The following is an 8,412-nucleotide window of genomic DNA, read 5'->3' on the forward strand; positions in this document are numbered from 1 at the left end:
TATATCTTTTATAAATGCTTGTGGAAATCTATTGTAAAATAATTTGTAAATTTTACAGGATGCCTGGGTGGCTCAGTCAGTTAAGCGTCTGCCTTCGGCTCAGGTCATGATCCCAGGGCCCGGGGATCGAGTCCCACATCAGGCTCCCTGTTCAGCGGGGAGCCTGCTTCTTCCTCTGCCCTCTCCCCCTGCTTGTGCATGCTCTCTGTCTCTTTCTCCCTGACAAGTAAAAAATCTTTTTAAAAAGTAATTTGTAAATTTTATTTATATATGACAAAATAACTTATTTCAATTCTGCATGGCTAAGATTGTTAAACAGCAAAGTTGTGAATATTTTGATAGTTAGTGAGGTGATGCCCATTTCTGACAGCTGATGCCAGTCCCTCCACATCAATGCCCTTACCCACATTTGAAAATCCCAAGGATCATATATATTCCTTACATTTACCTACAGCCTAATGTCCACCTTTGGTTAGACTTTCATTTATCGCTTCATATTCTGTACCTACTCTAGAATTTTTTTGCTTTACACTTGCATGAAACATTTCACACTCTGTCCATTAGAAATCTATTTAGGTTCAAAAAGTTATTATATTCATATACTACAGAAGTAGTGTTCTGTACAGAAGACACTACTTTAAGTAGAATGACCAAGGTGAAAATAATGGTTTGATCTCCATTCTTTCTCTAAAAAAGCTCCCACAATATGGTAAACCTATAAGAGAGATATTTAGCCTGAATAAATTTAGTATGAGGAATCAAATTCCTCTACTTTAAAATTTAACAATCTAGACAATAAAATTTTGACTATGGTTTTTAATGTATTAAATATTAATATTTTAGTAAATAATTATTGAATGTTAAAAAATTATAGTAACATGTATTTTTTTTTATTTGGGCTGTTACAATCACATTTCACTTAGCTTTTTTGTTTTTTGTTTCCAGGAACTTATAGAATACTAATAATATCGGGTCATCTTGGTGCGTTCTAGGACTATTCTTAGAACAAACAAATGTGCCATGATTTGTGTGCATAGTTGTCTACATACATGCTATTGCCCTCACTAGAATGTACTACCTCACCATCTTTTCCTGGTTTCTATCTGAAATTTGGATTTTACCTGAAATGTCTCTTCTTCCATAATGTGTCTCCTGATACTCCCCTCATTATAACTGTCCTTTGCTTTCATTATATAGGGATGACAGTAGCAAGGATTGTATCTTTTATTTCTTTACCCCAATACTTAATACCTGGAACATAGTAGACACTCAGTAAAGTTAGAGAATATTTTTTTTTAATTTCATGCATTTCCCTTTCTCTTGTCTTCAATTACATATTAATAAATGTAATTAATGCTGAAGCTGATTAAAACTATGTCCTAGATATAGTTCTTGCTATTTATAATTACAAAGGGACATAAGGAAAAGAAACATCAGGTGGAATATTTGGCTGGAAAAAAGATGATGGATGGCTTTTCTTAGTTTTTGACATGATAAACATGATGTGCTTATTCTTGGTTCAGATATGAAAAACCTGCTTCAAGTTTCCTACAAAGTTAGATTCTGAGGCAGAACCCATATTCCATGATTTCTTTTCCCCCCTCTCTCTCTCTTTTTTTTTTTTTCCCAAAACCCAACCTCATTAATGGAATTCAGTGTTTGGGCTGTAAATATTTTAAATTGAGCATTTGAGGGCTTTCAGGAGTTTGTTCTCCTACTTTGCTTGTCCTCATACTTTGTATTTGATTTAGCTATGACCACATCCTTAGAATAATCCTTCTTGACATTCTGAAAATCCTATGTAGTTAAGATAAACCATATATTCAGCCACCTCTATCTTATAATGTCTATAAAAACATATGCATTTAATAAATAATGTCAAATTAATAAGACTAAATCTCATTCCCCATAGCCCTATGTGAATAAATAAGGCATTAATTTCCCTAGGAGAAAGCTAAACTCCCAGGACATATTTCAAAGACACTTTCAATTATCATAATTTGTGAGATTCCTTCAGTCATGAGTGAATAATAATGCCCTTCCATTTTCAATGCCACATTTAGATGTTTTTTAATTCCATCACACCACCTTTCAAAAATGTCTGTGGAATATTTAATCAAGAAAATCTGTAAAATTTAAAAACTCTGAACTTTACTACAAACTTTGTTTCATCTATGAAGGATAAGTTTTTCCATACATATTTAAGTTTTCTTTTGAGATTCAGTATTTTGATACTTCTTTACCAAGCAAATATCCACTGATCTGTAAAATCTGTGATTTAACAATGCTTTCTATTCTTAGTGATACTACTTGTAATATCTAGAATTATTGTATCAGTGAAATCCTAATGCAACCCTATTATGTCAGGCTTACAGAACATATAATATTCAGTTTCCCCACTGAATGAATTAAGATATATTTACCTTAAAATAAGAATCTCCTTGTCATAAGACCTATTGGACTTCAGCATACATTGAGTGATATCTAGATACCTCATTGGGACTTGAATTACTATCTTGCTATAGTAGGTTATGAAGACTAAACACGTACTTCTTTGCTAAATTTTACTTCTATAAAGATCCTTAAAAAGGAAAAAAAAAATATATATATATAGAATTCCAGTGGTCATTCTCTTCCCATTTATTCTTTGTGTGTAAAGCTTCTAGAACTCTTGGATCCACAGGTTGTCAAAATACAGTATGCATTAAAATCACTATCAGCTCTATGTCCAGAGACTCCAAAGCAGTAGGCCAATGGTGAGACCCAGGATACCGCATTGTCAACAAGTTCACTGGGTGATTCTTGTGCTTGGATTACATGCTGAGAATCACTATTCTAGGGTATGAAATTCTAGGTCCAGAATCCATGGAAAATTGTGAGAAATTCCTGAGACACAATATATTGACCTTTTTTTCCCCACTGTGTGTCAGTCTTTTGTAACATTTTGTATGAAGGCAATTAAGGTTAAATTGATTGTGATCTTTAAGCTAAATAAAATTCAGATATTCCAAATAGCAGTTATATGAAAGAATGGCTGGCAAAAAGTTGGATATGCATTTTAGTAATGAAGATGTTTTTAAGTGATGAAGAAAAAGGGAGAGGAAAAGGAAAATCATTGGATGCAAATATAGCCACAGAAATCCCCATTATGGACAATGACATCAAATAGATCTCAGAATTAAACAACAAAAGGAGGGACAATGGAAAGTCGGCATGATAAAAAATTAAAGTAACTAGTAAATATGGGTATTTATTAACTCAAATGCTGTGCAAATTATGATTAAAAGTTCATCTTAGGGTGAAAAAAATGTTAAAGAAAATGTCTTAGCCCTGTATCCTAGGTTTGACTAAGCTTATAAAATTATATGCATTATAATTAACTACATTGTTCTCCAACCTAAACTGAGCACACACATCCATGAAAAAAATACTAGACACTAGTAAAATGTCTTGTGACAAGATAATATATTCTCAGTGGGTATAGTTTAGAAGATCAGAACAAAGCAATACATAGTGGCAAGCCATGTGACAGAGGTGAAAGGCATCATGGCATCCTGACCAGTCATTTTGTGTGCTACAGAGTTTTGACAATGTGGACACAGATAATAATGACAATTAATACAATGGATGTTTGTTCCTCTTGGTAGTATGATGTTCTTTAATGTTCTTGCTTCCTGCTGTAGATTATAATATCCTAATAGGGAAAGATCTTGGTTATTTAAATTTTGAAATTTTCTTGCTGTATGATACCATTTTGAGTAACTTCAGACACTGCTTTAATCTATTCCTAAGGTGTGGTTGGTGGACCTCTACCCAGATATTTGCTTAATAAAGTAATTTCAGAGTGGATTCCATTGACAGGTGAATTGTATTCAAAACTGGGTATCACCAACAGATGTATATGTTCTGCCCTTAACAAGGTGTGATGTGATTTTAGATATTAGCACCTGGATTTTTTTTTTTTTTAACTTGGCAAAAGTTTCTCACATGCTTCTTTTGACTATTCTCAGCTCTCAGTGTGATACTGGAACTCATACTTGGTAGCTAATAACTGAAAATGACCAGTAAAAAGCCAATATCATTTTTAATTTATGTAATTGCCCAGTTCCTTTCTCTGCCTATTCTCCAGATTTGCCACTTTCTGATTATCAAATAAAACAAAATAAGTTATATGTAGGAAAACATAGAAAGCTACAAGTTTTCAGTATTATTCTTTGATTCAAATTACTCCAATACTCATGCTTAAATTGGACAACATCTGTCATATTTATTGTCTAATTATCCTCAAACTTTCATTCACTAATTTAAGCAAATATTTACTGAGTGCATACTGGATGCCAAGCATAGTTTCTGGGCTCTAAATATGTAGCAACATACAAAACCAGCAATAACACTGACATATACAGCTTATATTCTAATGAAGGAAGAGAGATTAAAAAAAAAAAACATGTAAAATGTGAGGTGGACATAAGTAATGAACACAAAAATAACACATGGAGAAAGATAAGAGAATGATGTTGCATTGGACATTATATGGAACAGCCAGAAAAATCTCAGATGTTTTCTGAGCAGATGCAATTCTTACTCTACTCAGTGTGGGTCACTGTTCTCATTGTATTGAGTAATATTCTTTTCTAGGATAGTCTCTTCACATTGCTTATTATCGTCATTTTGGTTAAAATAAAGAAAAAAAATAAAAACAAAGATGGAGCTTAAGGGGCACCTGGGTGACTCAGTGGGTTAAGCGTCTGCCTTCAGCTCAGGTCATGATCCCAGGGTCCTGGGATTGAGCCCTGCTTGGGCTCCTTGCTCAGTGGGAAGTCTGTTTCTCCTCCCTCTGCTGTGTGCCCTGTTTGTGTGCTCTCTTTCTATCAAATGAATAATTTTTTTTTTTTAAATGGAGCTTAAAACAAAACAAAATCCTCCTTCCACATGCATGACTTAGGAAACCTTCCCATCTGACCAAAAGAATCTCAAGTATTGTGAAACTGGGACTCACTCCCTCAAATGGCCATAGTTCAGGTCCAATTATTCTCATAGGTCCAATTTAACCAGCAGTTGGAAGTTTCAGGGAGTATGCACTGCTTTCCAAGCTACTGGCTTTATTAAGGGAAACCACATACAGCTCTGCCATACAAGGGTTTAAAATTACAACTCTGGATCCCTCATGTACATTAATATCTCAGGTTCTCAAGTCTGCACGGGCCCCAGTACCTCTATGAGTCATATAGAGCTTCAACTTCCACTTTACTGCCACAGCTAGGAAGTCCCTTTTAGTTACTGAAGATTTCTCTTTCTTTTCTCTTATCCTCTTCTTAGCTATGCCTTTTCATTGACAATGTATTTTTTAAGCCTTTTTTTTTTTGCTGTGTTTGAAACTTAAGGTTATGAAGGTTGGTAGAGATGGGAATGTGTTCCAGATTTTACTCAGTCCCCTATCAGAAGTTACCTCAACTAGCAGTTGAAGAATTTGCAGTGTTTTCTATGTGCTAAATTTCCATCTTAAAACCATTCATAAGAAAGAAGTATGTATAATATACTTGATGTATTTTAAGGATTCATACCGACCATTTAATTTATGGTGACAAGTACTACCTTACTAATTGGAAATTACCTAACCCTGCATCAAGTAAGACAATAGCCAAGTTTGTATTTTTTTCAGAGAATGAAAAAAAGTAAGCTTGAAGGATGAAAGTTTATAAAGGTCAGTGTTCATATTTAGCCTTCCCCTTCCCTATTAACTCTAGGAATCTTGATAGGAGTGATATACCATCTTACTGTCCATCAAGGACACATTGGACCATTAAAAATGCACTTTGAATGACTGAGGAAAACAAAGTCACAGTGTTTGGCTTTAGACAAAGACCTCAAGAGATTTAAGTTATGCTTCAAGTTATACGATCTCAATTACAAACATCCATACATGATGGTTATAGATAGAACTGTGTAATGGAGCCTGTGGAAATGCTTTTTCAAAAGATATAAAAGATACACCAACTTATAAAATGTCCTTTCTTTCACAGATTAAGTGGCAAGAAAAGTTCTCCTCTGCAGGGGATAAACAGACTTTCACTTTTAAGGATAAAGGAAGACTTCAAATGCTACATTTAAAATTCCATATCCAACTGGTATTAATATGGTTAAGAAGAAAGAATGTGGACCTCGTTCAAATGGAGAGTATTATATCCATAAGAATTTCACACCACATATTTCTTTTTTACATTTTCCAAATGAAGTAGAAATCTCCTCAAAATCATATCAATATTATTGATACTAAAATATGTTAAAAATAAATTCTATGGAGCCTTGAAAGTGATTTTACTGTGCAGCTTTAATTCCTTTTTTAAGCCATATATCATAGTGTGTAAACATTTGTATTTTGCATTTTTGTGAGTGATTTGTGTGTATGTGTATGTGTGATTGTTTTGTTTTTATACCTACAGGAAAAACTTCAGTAGAGTAGCTTTTTTTTTTTTTTTTTCCCCCTCCCTGGAATTACCTCGTGGCTTGCAGAGGAAACCTCTCTTTAGGGCAGAGGTGCCTGGGGGCCTCAGTCAGTTAAACGTCCAACTCTTCATTTCTGCTCAGGTCATGATCTCAGGGTCTTGAGATCAAGCCCCGCCACCTTGGGCTCCACACTGAGCATGAAAACTGCTTAAGAGTCTCTCTCCCTCTTCCCCTTCCTCTGCCCCTCCCTGCAACTCAGGGTCTCCCTCCCTCCCTCTCTCTCAAAAAAAAAAAAAGAGGTTTAGTACAACTATGAATAATATAAAGGAAGCCATCAGAAACTATCTCCATGAAAGATTATGTTAAAATTTCACCCTCACTCACTGAGTTAGAATTTCCAGTTAACAATTCTTATAAGCTTAAATATCAGCTCAAAAACCTTTTGGCTAATTCATATGCTACCAAGCTACCTCCTAATTGCAGAAACTCAGTCTCCTAAATGTCTTGGATATGGATAGGGAATTTAAAACAGCAAACCCCAGAACCATGCTACACATTAAATAATAAATGCAATAAGAGAAAAGAAAAACAGACAAAAAGTGTGAATAAAATAATTAAAATTTATATTGTACCATTTTGAGAAAAAAAATAAACCAACTAGAAACTATATTCCTAAAAGTACAAACCAAGATATTTGATTTACCTAGAGTATCCAGATAAGCAAAAACAAGAGTATAAACAAGTTATTGATTTGATTTGACCGCCAGATGAAGGGATGAACATTAAAAGTATCACTTTGAAGTAGACTCAGAAAAATAGGATATTCATGTTCCTTCTCAAAGCTTATCAGAAAACTCTCTGTACATCAGAGGTTCTTAACAATCAAGCAAATTGGATGATACACTCTGGACGAAAAATCAGTACCCTTGCCATCTAGTCCAGTGCATGGATGATCTTCAAACATTTTATGGACTCAAAGAGATAAGGCTGTTCCAGGACTTCTACTCATTAGGACAGACTTGACTGCTCTGATCAAGAATGTATGTTTCTAGCAATGAAAACAAACAACAAAAAACAAACAAGTAACACTTATGGGCCAGATACCATGTCTTCAGGAGACCAACCTAGAGGCAAGTTACTATACTGAGCTCCTTTATGTTATAAGTTGAAATTAGTTTCCTTCTCTGGAATAGACCTTATTTTAGAGACGGGTGAACCTCCTGTCTTTCCAAATAACTCTGCCAATACTTCTAAAAAAATATGATTTTTGCAAGCATCTCACACTGTCCTGTTCTTTTGCATACTATTGAGTCACACATAGAGCTCATTCAACATTCAGGATTCTCTAGTTTATCATCCAGAAAGTTTTACTGAATGCTGCAATGACATACTGACTTGTAGGATATGATTAGGATCAGATGCCAGTTAATGGTGCAGTTTTTCCTGTACATAGAATACATAGGTCCCAGAACCAATAGCTGAAGTTGGTGGTGACTTCATATTTATAGCCAAATATACACCTTTATAATATTTTTAAACTTTTTTCCCCCAAGACTTCAGGTTCTATAGAATTTAAGATTTTACTACCTTAGGGATAAAAGCTTTCTACTACAGGATCAAACAATAGTTCCAATGATTTGGAATCTAGAGCTGGTCCTTAGCATTGTTCATGCCCCTTAACAAATAAGGGGGGGCAGGGAGAAGGGTATTTCAGTGTTGGATGGAGTATTTCACAGTAATAAAAGAGTAGTAAGGAACAGCAAGATAACCACTATGAAATAGGAGCCTAGAAAAGTACAGTTGGAACTCAGATGATTGGGACATTTTTTTTTTTTCTATACTATGTCCAAAGTTATGGTTAGATCACTACAAAGCAAGAGAGAAAGGATTGTTAAAGCTTCTAATCACTTAAAGAAATTCTGGATCACCCACCAGTGAAAGAGCAAAAATACTACTACAGACCTG

At 34.5% G+C, this 8,412-nt stretch overlaps 1 long non-coding RNA gene across 1 annotated transcript in view; it reads left to right on the top strand.

The window, feature by feature from the left end:
* Positions 1–6,307, top strand: part of LOC145717285 (uncharacterized) — a 171,177-nt gene extending 164,870 nt beyond the window's left edge. Inside the window, exon 3 of the long non-coding RNA XR_014140397.1 lies at positions 6,024–6,307. This is a non-coding gene — a long non-coding RNA (uncharacterized LOC145717285). The remainder of the gene's footprint in view (positions 1–6,023) is intronic.
* The last annotated feature ends 2,105 nt before the right edge of the window (positions 6,308–8,412 follow it).

This window comes from Leptonychotes weddellii, chromosome 1 (assembly GCF_054177405.1).
Source record: "Leptonychotes weddellii isolate Sample4059 chromosome 1, ASM5417740v2, whole genome shotgun sequence".
NCBI lineage: Eukaryota > Metazoa > Chordata > Mammalia > Carnivora > Phocidae > Leptonychotes > Leptonychotes weddellii.